Below are 20,823 nucleotides of genomic sequence, written 5' to 3' on the forward strand. Positions count from 1 at the left end.
TATTATTTTCGTTGCCTCACAAATCAGCAGTAGCAACTATCATCACAAGTTGACTCTGATGAAAGCCAAATAGGTGATACCTCTAAATCCAACTCTGAAGGTTACTTGGCCAGAGAGGGCTAGAAAGCTCAACATACCTGCGATACAGTTTGTCTGTCACCTCCAACATCCCTAATTCTATTGTGTGCCTCCTAAATGACAGCATAAAATTATACTCTTTCAATATTCCATCATTATGAAATGCACAAAACAAATCAAAAGCTTCAATTCTTTAAACATTTCTTTGCTTGACATAATCCCTAACTGTAATTTCATGGTCTTTAAGTATTGTGTATTCAGTTTCTGTGAGCAACAAAAAAATTGCTGTAATTTCTCTTCCTTACCTGGCTGCTAATTTACATCACTACTCATGTAACATGAACTCATTGTCTCTGTGTCATAGCATTTTCCAACCTATTTGTTATCACTCACGTGTTTCAAAAAATTACTTGTCTGCTAGTATTGTTGTACCACAGAATGATGTCTATATGACAGATTATCTCATTGAAAGTTGACTTCAGAATATTCTTGCTAATATCTTCCTTGAAAAACAAATCAAATTCTAGTGCTGTAAGTTTTAATGCTTATAAACTGTTATATAATAATATGCATTTTCCTTTCATTTATCATTGGACAGTGTTAGCAGTGAAGGGACGTGGCATACCAAAAGTATTTTTAAATTAAGATTTCTGCTACCACAAATTTCTCAACCCCAGAGCCTCTTTCGATTTCCTGATGCTCTGTTGTCATGGTACTAAAAGCAATGACATGGCCTTGTTAAATCGTTTGCTGTAAGGAACATAATTTATGAGTATAACCAGCAGCCATGCATAAACAATATGCCCACAGTAGTGTACAAATTCCCAGACAAAAGTGTTTAAGATAGGGTCATGGTTAAGGATATATTGTCCCTTAAAACATCTTCAGAATATGTTATAACAATGACAAAAAGTAGAAATTAAGGAAACATAATTAATTTCCTCACTTCCAGCACACTTGGGGGAATGTGGAGGGAGCACAGCTGGGAGTTTCTCGAATATTTGAATTTAAGGCCAAGTCCTCTGAAGCATGTAGCATCTCCACTGCTTGATGAATTCAATAGGAGTTGGCAGGCAGTGAGCATCCTCAGGATGCTTCAAGCAGCTTGCAGGATCAGGACTTTAATTGGAGAAGTGAACCAAGGCCCCACACATGACTCAGTGGCAACTAACTTTGTCTGTTATGCGATAACTTTTGAATACCACTTCTGATCAAAATTTCAGACCGTTCCAGGCATCACTGTGCAGAACCCTATTGATTTTGGTGAAAACTGGAGAAGCCCAATTTCCAATGGTGTAAGAGGAAAATCAGTCCCACATGATGCCCATTTGGTGCTTTTCTATACTATTTTCTATACATTTTTGTACCGCTCATCGCCTTAGTATTTGAGCATCTTCCAATAGCGCATTAAGTAACATGACTACACATCTAGCACCTGTTTCTGCATGTGCTTGAGGCAGAGGAATCTCTCTGGCACCCCCTGCTGCCTACATATATCACAGGCAACAATATACTGCTCAACCCACATCAGTAAAGGAGAGTGCCACACTCTAGTACCTAAGCACCTCATAGAAAAATATCATGCAGGCTCCCATGAAAGGCCATTTTGATAATGCTGAGCTTATGACCAATCGTTAGGGTCTGGATTTTGCAGCAGGATGAGAATCCTTACTTAAAAATAGACTTAAACACATTCTGAGTTTGGCCCTACACAGACATGCAAGTTGGGGAACAATGGCACAAAAATCCTTTGACCTTGTGCATCCCCACACAGAGGCCAGACACAGTTCCAGTACTTTGGCTCAAGGAGCGAGGATTGCTCCAGGCTTATGTCAACAAAGCAGTTAGGAAGGGGAGGGATGATGGATGACCCTATCTCCCTTTACCCTTGTCAGTAAACCTGGTCCTAGGTGTGGGGAGAACATGTTACATGGGCCACCATTGCCCAAATTCCCCCAAAAGAATTCTACCAGCCTCGGACCCATCGGGGCAGTGCTGTAAAGGGACAGTCTAATCCACGGAATATAAAAAGAAGCAAATTAACTTCTCTCTGAACTATAGGACCCATTATCTAAATGATAAAAGAAATTCTTCTTTGAATACAGAAGATATTTCTGGACTTAAACGCAAGAAAAAACTTTGCTGGCCAGGTTGAGGGTAAAATACAGAAACCAGTTCTATATCTTTTCACTTAAGAAATTAGCTGATATCTTTTGGAAAGTGCAGATTAACAACACAGTACTTCTTAGCTTAGACAAAGAAGAGGGTGTAACCCAATATATGTTACATGGAAGCTTAATATTCAGCGTGTGTATGTGTAGGGGAGGGCATGTGAGAGAGAGTGAGCATGCACAAGCGTGGAACAGAGAGAGATTATTCACATGATAGTAAAAAAAAGGAGAACAATTATGTGTTCAAATTACAAGTTAATATGTTGAATTTTCAGTGTTTTTTTTCTTTAAACAGTAAAAAAAAAAGTAGTGCTGCATGGTTTCAGAGTTAATAATGTAACTTGATTCTGAATGAAGTAAATGGTCAGAGCTAAGCAAATATTCTTTGTAACTTGTTTTATTTCTAATTCTCTTCCCTCGAGGGAAAAAAAACAGCCTATCATCACCAGCATGAAATTGAGCCTGGACTGTTCATTTTTTTTCTGTTCTTAATAGATAGATCAATGTCCTTAGTATTTTCTTTAAAAAAACCAAACTGAGTGCTGTATGCTGGTTCAATTGCTGATCCCTGCTTTTTAAATAACAGTCTATATGTATTCTGTCTCTCTCCACTTACACACCAATAATTAACAACAATCAGTTAGGGAGGCTTGTTTGGTTTGTTTTTTGTTAAAAAAAAAAGAGAAGGGACTCCTTGATTTAATTTGGAAACAATTATCTGAATGACAGGAAATGTGGGAAACATATGGATAATCTCTTTTCTCTCCAGTCTAGAGATAAAGCATCCCTTTTCAATCATTTTCATCTCAATGTTTCAAGACAACAGCTTTTGTCTTCCTGCTCCATCTCATGTCAAGCAGACCCAAAATTAGGAACAAAGTTTTCCTTTCTTGGTAAGTGAACTGATAGCAGGAACCAGTGATTTTATTTAAAAAAAAAAACCAACAACAGAATTTTTAACACTAATTTGGGGCAAGTAATTAAGTAATTTTTGCAATGTCCACACTCTTATAAATCCATGTGCCGAATACTTATATAGACATCATAGTCATCAGCTATACCATGGCTATCTGCACCTAATTTATTACAGACTGGGAGTCAGTTGTGGGATTTGAATCTTATGAAACCCATATGGTCAAGGATGTGATTTGTTGAAATGAGAGGAATGTGTAACTTGTAAAGAGCTTTGAGATCTTTAGATGGAAAGCATACTTTAAGGTCAATTATTGTAAGTACCACTGCCCTCTTGTGATTTGTATTTTAGAAGGTAAATTGCTTACTGCCACTGATACCTATTGGAGATTTTCTTTTAGCTCAAGTGGTATAGCATTTGGAGCCAAAGGAATTGGGTATATTTTATGTACAATTTAAATAGCGACTACTGTTGTTTTTCAGCACATAGATTCTGAGCTAGAGGGAGCTTTGCAGGAACTGACTGAAACCCTTCTTAACAGCTAATACTTCTAATCTGTTTATACTCAAGACTACTTTACTCCTTGAACACATGCCATTGCAAGTGTAGTGTTTAAAAGAGGCAACCAGCCTTTTTTTGAGGCATCTATTTCTTCTTAATACTGGAGAAGGTAAGTAGAACGTGAAATCAAGATAATGTGTTTGGTATGATATTCTAATTAAATTGGCTTGTGAATTCCAAGCCACTGAATTTTTCTGATTTGTTTTTATTATTTGCTGTTGCAGTAGTAAATGTTCAAGGGCTCTGTTAATATTAAGATGCCATGAGGGAGACTGGTAAGAATACTAAGCAATCTGTCTCTTAGGTATTTATTAGTATCAAAACAACATATCTGACCCATCACAACAGCTAGCTCCCATTGGGATACCCTTTTCAAACTGCAATATTGTCTGACATTTCTCTCAAATTATCTCTCTCTCTGTCATTGGGACATTGAGGGTAATCATTTACGAGTGCACCGTAAATCCTAGAAATTCTTTCTGAGAAATCATGATTTATTTCGTTTCATTTCTCTGAAATCCCAAGGACTTTAAACAAATGGATTGTCAAACAAATGCATATTTATTATTTCCTGAGGAATATTGTTTAGTTATTACAACAGCACTGTTGCTGCTAGACTTCTCAAGGAAGAGCTTTTCAACCATTTAGTGGTCTCATTCTCCTTTACACCAAAGCCCCTTTACACCGCTCTGGCAGTGCAATTACATACTGCTGAATTTAGAAGCTTAGAATGATAGATATTAAAGATGCTATCCAAAAATATATTAAGCAATGTAATCCATCCCGATGCCAAGAACAATTGTTTCCTAGAGTACACTTTCAATTGCTTTGTTCAGTCTTATCTTAGATGTGCCAAATGATGGGCTTTTCATGACTTCCTTGAGGAGATTACTCTACATTTCAGTACATCTTATTCAGGAAATATTTCTAGGTATTCAGTCTAAAAGTTCCTTTTTTTAGCTTCACCCTCGTGCTGCTAGTTTTCCCCCGTTCAACAACTTACATAAATCTTCTCCATCTTTGATGTTCAAATCTTTCATATACTTTTAGATAGCTTTCATGTTCCCCTTTAGTCATCGCTTAGCCAAGTTAAATATTAACTCCTGTAAACTTTCCTCGGTCCTGCTAACCATTATCTTTTTTTTTTCTGGCTCTTCTCTGATCTCCCTCCAATTTGTTAATATATTTCTGGTTCTGTGGTGCCCAGAACTCAATATTCCAGCTACCCTTCCACTATAAGTACAGAGGAGAAACTTTCACCTGCTTACTGCCACATACCCTGAGAATGCAGCCAAGAACCACGTTGGCCTTTTTGGCTGATTTATTGCACTGCAAATAAATATCTAACTTGCTTATTACTATCAGCCCTAGATCTGTTTCAGAATTGTTGCTTTCCAAACCAATGTTGAAAAGTTGACTCACCATTGGCAAGGCCCCTAATGGCCAGGAGTGTTACAGCAACTGTTTTCTCACTAGAGCCCCTGTTGACTGTTGCTCCACTCCTGCGGTGGTCTGCCTCTTCTTCCGACTCGGCCCTCTGTCTGGGTCATGTTGAAGTCCACCCCTTCTCAAGTAATAAAGTCCAACAAACAATTCTAAGATCTTGTGCCAAGTCTTTTGCCTCTGGCTTGATCTTTATGATGATCTTTATACCCTTCTCTCCAGGCTCTGAATTGCCCTTCTTCCCTTACATCAGGGGGGCATCACTCCACCTTTCCAGTGGAAGGTAGGGGAACCCATGCCCACTGTCTACACTTGATTCCAATCCAGGGACCCTGAGATGAGTAGCCAAAGTCTGCTCTGTTAGAAACTTTGCTGCTACCAGTTGGACTCCTGCCATTAGCCTTTCCTCAGGTCTTTCTCCCCACCCCTTTCTGGTCTCTTTGTAACTACCAACACTTCCCAGAGCTTCTCTCCACAGATCCGATTCCTACTCTTGTTCCAGGGTCAGCCACAGGAACTTGCTCCAATCCTGTATCTTCCCTGCCCTGGCTTCCTCCTCACCCTGAAGGCCTTCCTTCCAAAAGTCTTTCCTACTACCCTACTTCCCCAAAAAGTGACTGAAGAGTGATTCTCTTTCTCCTTGAAAGCCTCTCAAGCTTCAGTTCCAAATACCCCTTAGGCTTTACTATTTCAGCCTCTTGAGCTTTACTGCCCCTGGCCACCCAGATGTCCTTCTGGCTCAGTACCCTCTAGTTCAAGCTCCAGGCTTCAAATCTCCCAAACTTCTCTTTTCTTCTTCATTGATTATGCCTAACAACCATCCAGGTGCCACCTAATGGACTCAGGCTCTGTTAACCCAGGGTTAAACAGTGTGGTGTTTATACACCCCCATCACAGTAGGTTTCTCTTTGCCATGGACTATCTGTGTCTGATCATCTACCCTTAGATATATTAGTTTATGTTTTTCAAGTTGAATCTTAATTTGCTACCCTCTCCATGTTGCAAATCTTCCTGGCCCCACACACAAGTATTCATTAGTGTTTGCAGTATCTACCCAGTTAATATCATCTGATAATTTCATCAACCCTCCACTTCCAGAGCATGAATAAATATGTCAAACAAGGTTGGATCTACCCCACACTACTGTGAAACCACACTGAATATCCACTGATAATTAGCCATGATTTATGGTCCATCATTCCCTTTTTAATCTATATGCAAGTTTTCATAGCCATAGCGAATTACATGTATTTTGCAAGTAGGATTTCATGAGATAATATCAGATGCCTGAAAAGAATGCAAATATAATCGTTCATTATAAAACTCTCATTGCTTATTGGTCCATTTTCCCCTAATACTTTAGTATTTTTCCTTGTCTTAATATTTGTTCCATTATTTTACTAGGGACTAGAATTAAATTTACTAGAGATAAGGATCATTTTTTCCTTTTTTCTTTCTTTCTTTTTCTTTCTTTTTGTTTTACAGTTGAATATTGGTACTATATTTGCTTTTCCGCAGCCAAGCACCTGCAAAGTTCTGCATAAAATTTCAGAAGTTACTGTTAATGATTCAGCAGGTTCACTGGCAAATTTCCTTAACAGACTGAAATGCACATTTTCCAGCCCTCCTGATATGTTTCTGATATGTCTGAGTTTCCCAAGTATTCCCTCCATATCTCTTTAATATGGTTAGCTTATTTTAGAAGGTCTTCATTACATCTTTTATTTTTCCTGCTAAAAACAGATTGTAAAAAATGTCAGTATCGCAATGATTTTAGAGACATCATTAATTTCATATCCTTATCTTTTTATTTCCTTAATCCCTTTCATTAGTATTAATCAGATTAATCCCAAAATTTCTACTACCCTCGTGTTTCATCCATCACAGTTCATCGATGAACTACGATGATCGCTAAGGCAGAAGTTGGCGGAGACAGCATTTAGGGCCACTGTATCAACAATGGAGTACAAAAGTTAATTATACAGTCCTACTAAACCATGAATAGGGTGGTCTGAAGACTGACCTGTAGTCTTCCTTACAGCCACCTGGAATTGCCCAAGGTTCTTCAGCCTCCAAGGGCAGACCATCAAAAGAGGCAAAAACATGCCTCTCAAGCCCACACTGCAGGGGATAATGGTTCATCCATGACAAGGGTTCCCCCAGTGCCAATCTCATGCCAAATACAGAGTAGCCAGTTATGTGAGTTGTGCCAAAACCACCTAGTATGGTCCCACAATAAGCAGGACAACCATGAAAACATACTGATCCAGAATAACTATCATCTGTGTGGACACTGAAGGACTCCTGCCATCACTACAGAGACAATACCTGAAATTACTTATTGGTGAAATGATAATAAATGGTCAAACAATGTTTCACATATGTATATATTTCCACTAGAGTTAGTTCAGAGTGCAAATGGAGGAGGGAGTGGAAAATTGCAACAAAAAAATCCACAACATTTTTCATCCTCCCCCCCCTCCCCTTCACATTTTCTAATGGTTGGAAGTTTTTTGGACAGCTCTAATTCTTAATGACTTGCCTGGTGGATGCCGCTGCAAGCCTACTATGGCTTTTTCTGCCAAATGGATATTCCAGGATAGCAATTAAAGTTTGGTTACAGCATTATGGAACTTTTATGGGCTACAGAAAATGTTTCCTCAACCTGATGCATTTCTCATATTTGGCTGCATATTTGTCTTTATTGCAACTTAAATTCTCTAACAGAAGTGGACAAATATGGATGTGTAGACCACCTCGTGCACCACAATATGTAATTCTGAGTTGCACACATTTAGCCTAGTTTTTGCAATTGCAATTTCATAAGAAACTCTTAAAGAGAATTTTGGCTACAACATAGCAGAACTAGTTAGGCAACAAAGAGCTTGGTAGACTCTCCACCAGCATTAGTTGCTAGAGAATATATTCTTTGGTAAACTTCATGCATACACATCTTCACTTATCCTAATAAGTAGCGGATAGATTAATTCTTAACAGAGTCTCTGGGTTGCTCCCAAGTACTGACTTAGGTTGGCGTAAATAACGTTCTTTTCAGACATATACCAAATCTGTCACAAAAGCTTCCCTAGCTTATGTTAATTAGAGATAGCTTCATAGGCCCTTCTAAAAAGGAAATATCAGCAAGAAAAAGAGAAAAGTATCTCATGCTTGTTTCTCTTTTTATGTTCATGTCCACTAATCTAACAATTTAAAATTTACAGCCTTCTTCAATCATCCGGTACATTTAAGCCAAAGCCCCAGTATAAACAATAGACTCTACAACTGCTGAACAGCTTTTATATGGCTACTAAATAAGGGAAAGAATATTACAAAACTATAAGAAATATCAAGCTATTTACCCATCCATTTGTACCAAACTCATGACTCTAGCATTTAAGCAACTAAAATGGTTACAATAAGCCAAATCCTGGAGACCTTATTTTAAAAAAAAAAAAAAGTTCTAATATTCTCCAAGAAATAAATGAATAAGGGATTCCAAGTATCAGGCCTTCGATATCTGATGGGTAGAAAGTTCATTTCAATCGACAACTTTTAGCCTAGCAACAAATGCATGATATTAGATAATAAAAATATTTTCTGTTGTCACATTTTATTCAAATTTCCCCCTGCCCAAAAGAAGTTAAATACCTATTTTGCACACTAGGAATATCCTCCTGTTAATTATAGCAAACAAAAATAAATGCAATTATGTTCTTATAATGACTTTTTAAAAACTAAAATAAGATGAACACTTACTTGAGCAATAATACTAATAAGCCATCAATGTTGAAAACAAAAGTCTTCTGTTGGTCTATAGGACAATACACAACTCCATGTGAGATTCGTGTGTTCCCTGCATAGAATACTATGCAGTTTTTCCAGAGGCTAAAACATATGCCAGAGTGTGATGAATCATATCAGATAATTTGGGGATTTTCTTCATGCTCTAATAACTTAATTTCATTTAGAAACTCACTCTGGCATTGGATAAATAAAGGTGCTTTTGTGCCCCAAATGCCAAAGGTTGTTTTTTTTAAGTTATTCTTCAGCCAAAATACTAGGCCAATAATGGGTGACAACATACATATTTAGAAGTAATTGATCTGAATTAACATGCTACAGTCTTGTTAGGTACTTCTTCAACATTATGAGTTACCGTTCTGAAAGTACCCTCAGAAATACAGCCTGCACCTTCAGGCCCCCTCCAGGAAGTTCTAGGGTCAGCCATGGTATCTCTGGTAGCATGGCATTAATGTAGTTTGTCTGCCATAGTAAGGAAGAGGGGATGAACATGGAAAATCCTTGGGGTCTGAACCAGTGTGGGAGTACATTGCCTCTGCATACAGATGGCCCTGGGCTTCAATAAATGCCCTGGAATCTGTGCAGCTCCCTGAGGACACAACAGGTCACATGGTGGCAAGTCCTGCCCTCCCTCTGCTATCATGGATGATGTGGCAGGACCTCCACACATGGCTCTTCAAGAAGACTCCTTCTCCAGATCCCTCACAAGAATTTTATGACAAGAAGGGTGATCTGGCTCCATGTTAAGGGACAGCTTCCTCCCTCTACAGTTCTTCCAGTTAAGAATAGGCCCTTAACCAATAGATGTACAGGATCAAGGTGGAGGAGGCAGGTACTGCCACCTTCATATTTAATAGAAGGCAGGATGGGCTCAGAGCCAGGGTGGTCCAAAGGGAGTAGGAATGACACAATATTGCATGTACCTTATTTCCTCTTTCAACAGGATTAGCGTTCAGTTGCCTAACACCTGTGTGGAGTTGTCTGGGGACCTGGCCTCCTCCCCAACTGGCAGATGACAACCCCTGAGAATCATTATGCATCAACCATCATGGAAGCTCAGTTGCACTCATCCTGGTGATCTCCTGAGGACTCAGAAGTAAATGTGTCCTGATGTTGCAGGGAAGGAATAGGAAGAAAAAGATTCTCTGTTCTCTCTCTCTCTCACACACACACAGATCCATGCAGCCCAGGGCAGCATATGGCCCACACTGACTAAACAGCTATACTTTGGATTTCACACCTGTACTGAAATGTAAAGTTCAGCATTTCCTTCCCCTGCCCATTCCCCTTTAGAGTAAATACAAAATTTAAAAAACTAAATACAAACATGTCTGGTCAAACATTCTGACTTTTTATTTGTACAAGTAAAATAAGATGCTGCTGTGTACTTTAGGGATTAAATAGACTTTTACACTGTAATTAGAGTGTAAGTGACAAATAGCTTAATAGCCACATTTATAAACTAACAAAATACTTCATGATATGACATTGTACCCAGCCAGTTATTAGTCACTTCTAATATTGAAGTAAAAGAATTCATGCTGCTGTGTTAACAATAAAATAAGTAAATGTTATATTCTGTTTAAAAGCTCTCACATTTTATCCCTGGCTTCACAGGACCTTATTTTTATGTGATCCAAAGCAATCGAATTTTACAAAGAATTTTGTTGCAAAACTGTCAGCTGCACTCTGAAAAGTATGTAGCAACTATTTCTATATACAGCATTTTCAAGAAACAAGATGTTTGCTAATAGATCTTAACTATAATTTAAAACAACAATAATGTGTACTGATTTTGTTGAATCATTTTAACAGTGTTTTATTGCCTTTTAACAACAGCAGAGTAAGTGTAAGTTCATTTACTATAAAAGACATGGCATTTAATGTATAGTAAGACTAAAGGAACTTACACAATAGTATATTGCTAGTAAGCATAATTCTTGTCGATGAGGAAGACTGACACTAATGTCAGAATTAAATTGTAATCTTAAAGTGAAAAAAGCCTGTAGTAAATTATAATGTAATTTTATTTTTATTTACAGAACATAAATGTACTTCTAAGTAACCCAAGTATTTTAAACCAAAAGGAATACAGAGAGAATACCATATTTTTTTTAATGTGGAAGTTCAAAAAGTCTCATGCTAATAGCATTATCGTTCCAGCTAAAGAAAATGCTACATTAATTTACATGTTTTGTATCTATTGTTTCACACTCCTTCTGTCAGATCTGGCAGAAACAATTTCTGTTACTCTCTCATTTTAGCATTTCAGCAGTATGAGCCAGCAAATGAAATTATATTCCTTCCCTTTTATGGCGCTCTGCACAGTCCTGGCTTGAATAGGAGAGTTTTGGTAGATTGTGATGACTCTTTAGCAAGCTAATGTTGAACAGCTTAAGTTTCTGTTACAAATGTTTTACCAGGCTGAAATGCATGCTTTTGCACACTGTACAGCACTCTCTGCAGCAGCAAAAGTAACACAATATTTCTAGGACAATTGTTTATACTGTTAAGTACTTCAAAGGCTTTTGACTGCTACTGTAGATGTCATTTAACAAATATTTTTGTAAATAGCCAAGTTCTACCCTCATTCCATCTGTGGCACGTCTGTTGAGCTCAACAGGAGTTCTACACAAAGATCAAGAGGAGAAGATGACCTTTTGTTTGGAAAAATCAACAACGGATATTATACAGATGATTACAACTAAATGTTTAGACATATTCTTCCTTTTTTGTTCTCACTAGTTTAGAGAACAAAACGCAGTCCATGCTCTGTGCCAAAATTTGGGTATTTTGGGAGCTCTAGTGTCAGAGGATAGACATAAACACTTTAACAGGAAAATGATCAAAATGCCTGCCCCCAAAAACTTAGTATTTTTATTTTGTTTTGTTTTTTTTAAAGCTGACATGGTTACTTGCCATAAAAAGGAATTAGTCTTTAGAGATCCATTTGCTTAGTAACACACTTTATTACCAGAGAAATAAAAATTAAGTTTGAAAAATGTGGTAAGTAGAATGTTTCCACATTTCTGCATATTTCTTCCCTTTTCGAAGTAGGACAGCCAAATATTCTTGCAAAAATGGGTCTACAGAACAACAAATCACTGGATAATATTAATTCCTGATGATGCTCTGTTGGAAATCCTCAAGTGTATCTGTACAAATGCCACGAGTTGAACTGGTACACTTATGCAAACAAACAAAAAATGGGGGGGGGGGGAGAGGGGAATATTCAGACAAAGTGAAATAATTGGAAAATAGAGACAATGAAAAGAATACATAGTGGCACTGATACAGAACCACACAGAGGATTACTGATAGGAAATCATTATCAGGGATTAACAATGTAGTGTGATTTGCTAGACTGTTCTTGTAAGAATACTTAGCTGTCCTTCTTTACGAGGGAAGAAATATGCAGAGCCATTCTGCTTCCCACATTTTTCTTTCCCTGATAATAAATGTCACTACTTGCTTTAAAATTTTCCTTCTACTATCCCCATTTCAGCATTAGAAATTCTCTACGCACATTATACATTTCCCCCTTCTTTTATGGACAACGTATCTATTTTTTATGGATAGTCGGTCCAATGATGATAAATTTGGGCCCTCAAACAAACTATGCAAGATGTTTAAAAAAGTTTCCTTTGACCCAAGACACAGGATCCTGTTTACTGTAACAAATTGGCATTCATTTTGCCTCACGTAAGCCTATTGGTATAAATAAGTTAGGTCCCAATTTTTTTGCAATATTTTTCCTGAGTACTAAGAACTCTTTGGTAATTCTTTTGTTCATGTGTAGTGTCACTACGGGTTATTAAAAAGCTCCTGCATTCCATCCCTTTGGGAATGAGGGTAAAGTAATTTATATATATGTATTTGCAGCTTGTTTAGGACTTAGGGATCTTCCAGTTGGGGAAAGGCACTTCATAAAAAATGAGATGAGGGAGCATTGACAGTCTGTATTCTGAATTTCCCACGTTCAATTCCATCAGATATTAAACTTTATTTTAATGCAGTTTTTTTAAAATTTTAATTGTATTTTATTTTCTTTACTGCTAACACATCACTCAGCACAGAAAAATGGCTTTACACTTGACCATGCTACTCTTCAGTAAAAGTACCCAAAATATCTGCAACGTACCAATTACATCAGAGGAATGGGATTATGCAAAGTGAAATTATGAAAAAAAACTGATTACACTGGTCTACAATTTTTGAGAAGTTGTCTGCTTCAGAGATAAAATGTGGTATTTATTATGTATTTTGATGTGCTGAATTCAAATATGACAATTAAAACAACTGATTGGCTAGTGTTTCTAAGATATTTAAGTTTTTACATTTTATGTCTATGTATATTGTGTAGATAGTAGAGTTTTAATCATAAATTGTAAACCTAGGTCTTTTCATGTGTTTATGGTTGCTTTACATGATAATATTTCACCTGTCCTGTTTATGTAACACTTTAAAAATCAGCAAAAGGGTTATATAAATAAAATTTATTATGAAACAAAAGGCAAAAAACTATTATGTACGTAGTTTAGTCCTATTCAGTGTCTACTTGGCGCTTCTTGGATTGTCTCTTGTATTCATTAAATGGAGCATCTCTTGTCACTGTCCAGCAATAGTCTGCAAGCATTGATGGGCTCCATTTGCCCTGATAGCGTTTCTCCATTGTTGCAATGTCCTGGTGAAATCGCTCGCCGTGCTCGTCGCTCACTGCTCCGCAGTTCGGTGGAAAAAAATCTAGATGAGAGTGCAAAAAGTGTATCTTTAGTGACATGTTGCAACCAAGGCTTTTGTATGCCTTGAGGAGGTTTTCCACAACAACCTGTAGTTGTCTGCCTTGTTGTTTCAGAGAAAATTTATTGCCACTAACTGGAAGACTTTCCATGCCGTCTTTTCCTTGCCATGCAGTGCATGGTCAAATACATCATCTCGAAGAAGTTCACGAATCTGAGGACCAACAAAGACACCTTCCTTTATCTTAGCTTCACTTAACCTTGGAAATTTTCCACGGAGGTACTTGAAAGCTGCTTGTGTTTTGTCAATGGCCTTGACAAAGTTCTTCATCAGACCCAGCTTGATGTGTAAGGGTGGTAACAAAATCTTCCTTGATTCAACAAGTGGTGGATGCTGAACACTTTTCCTCCCAGGCTCCAATGACTGTCAGAGTGGCCAATCTTTCTTGATGTAGTGGGAATCTCTTGCACTACTATCCCATTCACAGAGAAAACAGCAGTACTTTGTGTATCCAGTCTGCAGACCAAGCAAGAGAGCAACAACCTTCAAATCGCCACAAAGCTGCCACTGATGTTGGTCATAGTTTATGCACCTCAAAAGTTGTTTCATGTTGTCATAGGTTTCCTTCATATGGACTGCATGACCAACTGGAATTGATGGCAAAACATTGCCATTATGCAGTAAAACAGCTTTAAGACTCGTCTTCAATGAATCAATGAACAGTCTCCACTCATCTGGATCGTGAACGATGTTGAGGGCTGCCATCACACCATCGATGTTGTTGCAGGCTACAAGATCACCTTCCATGAAGAAGAATGGGACAAGATCCTTTTGACGGTCACGGAACATGGAAACCCTAACATCACCTGCCAGGAGATTCCATTGCTGTAGTCTGGAACCCAACAGCTCTGCCTTACTCTTGGGTAGTTCCAAATCCCTGACAAGGTCATTCAGTTCACCTTGTGTTATGAGGTGTGGTTCAGAGGAGGAGGATGGGAGAAAATGCGGGTCCTGTGACATTGATGGTTCAGGACCAGAAGTTTCATCCTCTTCCTCTTCCTCGTCTGACTCAAGTGAGAATGATTCTGGTGCATCAGGAACCGGCAGTCCTTCTCCATGGGGTACTGGGCGTATAGCTGATGGAATGTTTGGATAATACACAGTCCACTTTTTCTTCTTTGACACACCCTTTCCCAACTGGAGGCACCATGCAGAAGTAACAATTGCTGGTATGATCTGTTGGCTCTCTCCAAATCATTGGCACTGCAAAAGGCATAGATTTCCTTTTCCTGTTCAACCACTGGCGAAGATTTGTTGCACAAGTGTTGCAGCATATGTGTGGGGCCCACCTCTTGTCCTGATCTCCAATTTTGCAGCCAAAATAAAGGTGATAGGCTTTCTTAACCATAGTGGTTATACTACACTTTTGTGATGCAAAAGTCACTTCACCACAAACATAGCAGAAGTTATCTGCACTGTTCACACAAGTACGAGGCATCTCTGCTCACTTTGGCTAAACAGAAATGTGTCCCTTTGCAAAATCAAACACTGACAAATAAGAGAGCACAACACTGTATGATTTCTAGAGCTGATATAGGGCAATTTGTTCAGCAGAGTGATGTAAGCTTTGTTATGATTGCATCATCCATGACTTCTAGGAATAACATGATGCAATTCATATCATGTATGACGCAATACCAGCTTCAGATTGCATCATTCATTGTTTTGCCTAAAAAGCAAGTATTGTCCAAACCCAGTCATAGATTTATTCATAGATCCAGTCAAAGATGTATTTTAGTCATTTCTGGTTTAAATTGAGATCCCTTCCCTTTATAACTCATTTATCCTCCGCTATTCCCAAGTCAAGGGTCGTATATGCTGACCCAATAGCATATCTTGAAAACTAGAGCCAATCAACAATTTTAAACATCATTTTCGTTCTCAGTGACCCAGAATTAGTAAAGTTTGACTACATTTATTTCAGAAGCATTTTGGCTGTAGAGCAGTTTTGCCAAGCAGTTTTAGCCAAGCAGTTTTGCTATCCTAACTTGCTGAAGTGCTCTTTCCTTACCATGTCTGCTACTATCCAAAATACTTGACAGATGCCCTTCTTACTTAAAGAAGCCAGAAACAGTGTTATTGTTGGTAGCCTGTACTTTACCAAACACAGATACGGCATTATTATTACTACTCGGCCTTATCGAGCTGATAACAACTTTGTTTACATTATACTGAATACTGATTTTAAACAGGCATGAAGCCTGAGCACTTGGGCATTTACCATTCAGATATTCTAGACTTCAAATTTGGTGCCAATCACTAGTATATAGTAGTAATACATTCAGGATACTGTATCATCTTACCGACAGCAGATATCTTGTTACACAGCATATTATGTTCATTTAGATCTCACTTAGCTTGTAAGGGTTCAATTTGCTTGACAAAATCTGTCTAGATGAGCTATCAACTAATTCTTTGTTGAAGATCTGTGCCAAATGTTCATCTCTCTTTCTCTCTCTCTCTCTCTGTCTCACACATATACACACAAGTTTCATTGGAGACATTTTGCTTATCATCCTGTTCATTTCCTCTTAAGTAGGGCTTAAATTCAACTGGAGCTCTCCAGAGGTGGAGCCCCTCTAAATATTTTCAACCCCCCCTGGAGTTTTTATAGCATGGGGGCAAGGGGAGGGGGAAGGAAATGTGGGTAGCTCCATGAAATACTCTATAAGAATGTAAGCCCTGCCCTTAAGAATGGTATAGCTTGTGCACCCCTCCTACATACTAAGACGTTCAATGAGGGGTTGTGCCTTCCTGAGGACCAGTTCTTCCTTGAACTTCCCTGTGGTGGTGCAAACATCCCCAGTGCAGGGCTGCACTTCTCAGGCACAAGTGAGCCAATTGTGATTGGTGCCTAGACTTTATGGCAATTCATAGCATATATTTACACTGGAAAGGATCAGCTGCATTAGATTAGATAATAGATAGTAAAGGTTATACATAGCTCTTGTGTAGACCTTGTCGCCTGAAAAGCCCCAAAGCTTTTTGCAGATGTAGGTAAGTATCATTATCCCTTTATTATTAGGGGGAAGCTGAGATACAGAGGTTAAATCACTTGCCCAAATTCACACAGCAATTCATTATCTAAGCTGGGAGCTGAACCCAGGTTTTTGACACGTACGCCCCACACAGATCTATGCTTTTAAGATAGATTAGAAAATGGTTTCCAGTATAATAAACCAGCAAAACTGATAACTCACATATGCCTTTACTTATTTTCCATTAACAGAGAATGATTTTCTCAAGGTCACATTAACCACACAGAGAACCATTATGTAGACATTTCTCCACCCATCTTTCACACAGTCTCTCAAGGGTCTTTCTACATGTGATTTAATAAAAACTTTGCTGTGACAATTTAGTACAGGTGTGGTCAGACTGTGGCTCGTGAGCTGCATGCGGCTCTTTTACAGTTAAAGTGCAGCTCCCGGAACCCCTATGCACCCTCCCCAATTCTCCGCTACAAGAATGGAGCTCGGGGCATCTGCCCTGCAGTGGGGTGTTGGAACTAGGGGCTTCAGCCCTGCAGGGAGGGGGATCTAAGGGCATTAGCCCAGCAGGGGGCATCAGGGCAGAAGCCCCCCACTCCAGCAGGCGCTGCCCCATGAGGCAGACTGTTTGTGTCTTGCGGCTCTTGAACTTCTGAAGATTATTGTATGTGGCTCGAAGGGTCAGTAAGTTTTGCCACTCCTGATTTAGTATATTCTGTAGGCATCTACACCATTTTGTTTTGTGAGCATCTTTCATTTGTAAGACTGTCCTATGCCTTCTCTGTTGTCTTTTTGCCTACATCTTGGACTGAAATTCCAAGGGGTATTGAACACAAGGTGAACAATGCTGAGCAATGAAGGGTTGTTACCATGGAATGACTTTGCCCTGGGACTTTGGGCAAAGCCGCAAGAAACGAGTTTTTGCAGTCCGGATCGACAATAAACAAGCAGCAGATCACCTGGTAAAGGCTTTGAGGATTACCAGGAAGGTCACATGGCAGAGGGAACTGAAAGATATAAAAGGATAAGGCCCACTCTTGGTAGCAGGCTAACCATCCAGAACAAGAAGGCAAGACTGGGCATGAGGAAAGAAAGAAGAGAGGGGGTCTTGGGAGCCTGAAAAGACACTGGTTAAATCCCAAAGAATACTTAATAGTGGTGAGGAGACTGAGCAGGGGTTTTGTGTGCAGTTTTTATCTTCCTTGGGTAAGTCACTTGTGATTTGTCTACGTGTAAAGTGTGTTTGTGTTGGAAATCTCTCTGCAAAGTCTTTGTGTGTAACTTGCTCCAACGATCACATGTTCCTGAAGGGTTAAAGTATAATCCAGAGAATCTGCAAATGTGGAACGCTGGGGAGGCTGTGAGACCAGTGCAGCCAGGGTCCCATGCCCTAGAAGTGATACCAGACAGGGAGTCTGCAATGCAGGAATGAGCCTGAGAGGTCAGAGCCAGAACCTGCACATTAAACACAAAGGATCCAGTGCTGGAGTTGAAATACAGCCACCAGATGAGTGTCCAGCAGGGGGAGTTCAACTAGGATTATGACCGATGCATTTTATTCTATTTTTACTGAGCCTTCTTTTATTTCCTAAATAGAGTGCCATGAGTCTTTATCCTTGTGGAATCTCTTCTTGTCTGGTTTTAATCATAAAGTCAGCAAGCACTTTCTTGCCAAAGTTGGAAGTGTTCTGGCCACTGTATAAATGCCAAAGCTCATCTATTGTTTTTTTCACTTATATGTGTCTCTAGCCGAGCACACACAAATGTTTCTGGATGAATAATAAATTAACTTCAGTTGAAATAATAATTTTACATAATTTGCTGTTTAAATAACTCAGAAAAGAAGGTAGCGTTTTGGTTTCAGACACTGTTTTCCACCTCTATATCTTAAAAACGACAGAGTGGATTAGTCTATAAAGTATATAAGTACTATAAAGTACATTAATATCTTTGGGTACATTTTCAAAATGTATGTAATATGCGTTGGTCACTTTTCTAACAGAAATTACTTTTCATCAGCAATTCAATAATAGTCTAACATAATGGCCTGGTGATAGTGTTCTCTGCTGATGCAAAAAGAGCAAGGCGTGGATTTTCAAAGTCTCTTACACATAAATCAGGAGCGTCTAGGAGAACTGCAGATCCAGGATGCTTACTCTGGGGAAGGTAGTACATTGTGTTAAACTGACCCTGTAAAACATTAAGGAGTAGAGTTGGTAAGTCCAGGAGGAAATTCTCCCCCACCTCACCCTCCCGGTTAACCATATAAAAGGGCCTCAAGGAAGGGGACACAGTATGATCATCTTCAATATTAATACCTGACATTTATGCATTTATTTTTAAAGTGCTTTACAAACAGTAAGTAATTAATGCTCATAAAATTCTTGAAACACTGTTAGATATTATGAGCCCATTACAAGAGCTAGTTGAATAGCAGAAAATCTGATTCACAAGTATTTTTGCAAGTAAAACCCTCAAGTTCAGTTGTTATGAATGTTGCAATCATATTAGTTAGTCATGACAATTTGCACTTTTGCCAAGTATCTATGAAAATATTCATCAATAAATTTAATCTGTCTAAAACTTAGTGTCATATATGCATTCTTTTTTATTTGTAATTCAGTATCCATTCTTATCCAACTTGGACAACCAACCACAAAACCCAGACAACATTGGGCCAAGATTGTGACCTTTCCTGCACATAAGTGCAAGAAAATAAAGGGGATGTAAAACACCAACTTACTCCCTTGTGTCTATGTGCCATTCTGTGTACTGCACAGAGCTGCTATGTTTCTCCCCACATGCAGATGGCCGGGGGGGGGGGTGAGCAGAACCTTGACTCCAGCCCCTCAGCATGCCTCATGGTATTGTAAGCCTGTCATAATTTACTGGGCCTAATTTAATAACTAATGGTTGAACCAGCTCTACCCATTTTACAGATGGAGAGTTTGACTGAAAGGACAGATTCTGTCCTCAAGTGCAAGTTGATAGTTCTTCTTTGTGCTGATGGCAGAATTTGGACCAATTCAGAAAAAAGCACATCATCATGCAAATCCCATTGACTTCAGTGACAATTCACCTGCTTAAAGTTAGGCACATGGTAAGGACCTTGCTGAGTCAGGCCCTTCTTGATTTGTTCATGGCTATGAATGGAGTCAGTGTCAGTAATGTCAGAGGAACCTTAGTTCCACCTCCTAGTGCATATGCCTTAGGATACAGGCATCAATCAAACCACCACATGCTATTCTTTCCATTCATTTGACAAAGAATATGCTTACTGTAAAAGTGTTTTTAACAAAACAATACCCAGGTATTTGAGTGGATAACTTCAGAAAGGTGTTTTGTATTTCAGAGATCACATACTGAGCTATTACAAAATATTTGAAGTATCAGAGGGGTAGCCGTGTTAGTCTGGATCTGTAAAAGCAGAAAAGAGTCCTAGATTCAGAGATTCATAGACTCTAGGACTGGAAGGGACCTCGAGAGGTCATCGAGTCCAGTCCCCTGCCCTCATGGCAGGACCAAATACTGTCTAGACCATCCCTGATAGACATTTATCTAACTTACTCTTAAATATCTCCAGAGATGGAGATTCCACAACCTCCCTAGGCAATTTATTCCAGTGTTTAACTACCCTGACAGTTAGGAACTTTTTCCTAATGTCCAACCTAAATCTCCCTTGCTGCAGTTTAAGCCCATTGCTTCTTGTTTTATCATTAGAGGCTAAGGTGAACAAGTTTTCTCCCTCCTCCTGATGACACCCTTTTAGATACCTGAAAACTGCTATCATGTCCCATCTCAGTCTTCTCTTTTCCAAACTAAACAAACCCAATTCTTTCAGCCTTCCTTCATAGGTCATGTTCTCAAAACCGTTAATCATTCTTGTTGCTCTTCTCTGGACCCTCTCCAATTTCTCCACATCTTTCTTGAAATGCGGTGCCCAGAACTGGACACAATACTCCAGTTGAGGCCTAACCAGCGCAGAGTAGAGTGGAAGAATGACTTCTCGTGTCTTGCTCACAACACACCTGTTAATGCATCCCAGAATCACATTTGCTTTTTTTGC

Source organism: Mauremys reevesii, linkage group 9 (assembly GCF_016161935.1).
Source record: "Mauremys reevesii isolate NIE-2019 linkage group 9, ASM1616193v1, whole genome shotgun sequence".
Taxonomy (NCBI): Eukaryota; Metazoa; Chordata; order Testudines; family Geoemydidae; genus Mauremys; species Mauremys reevesii.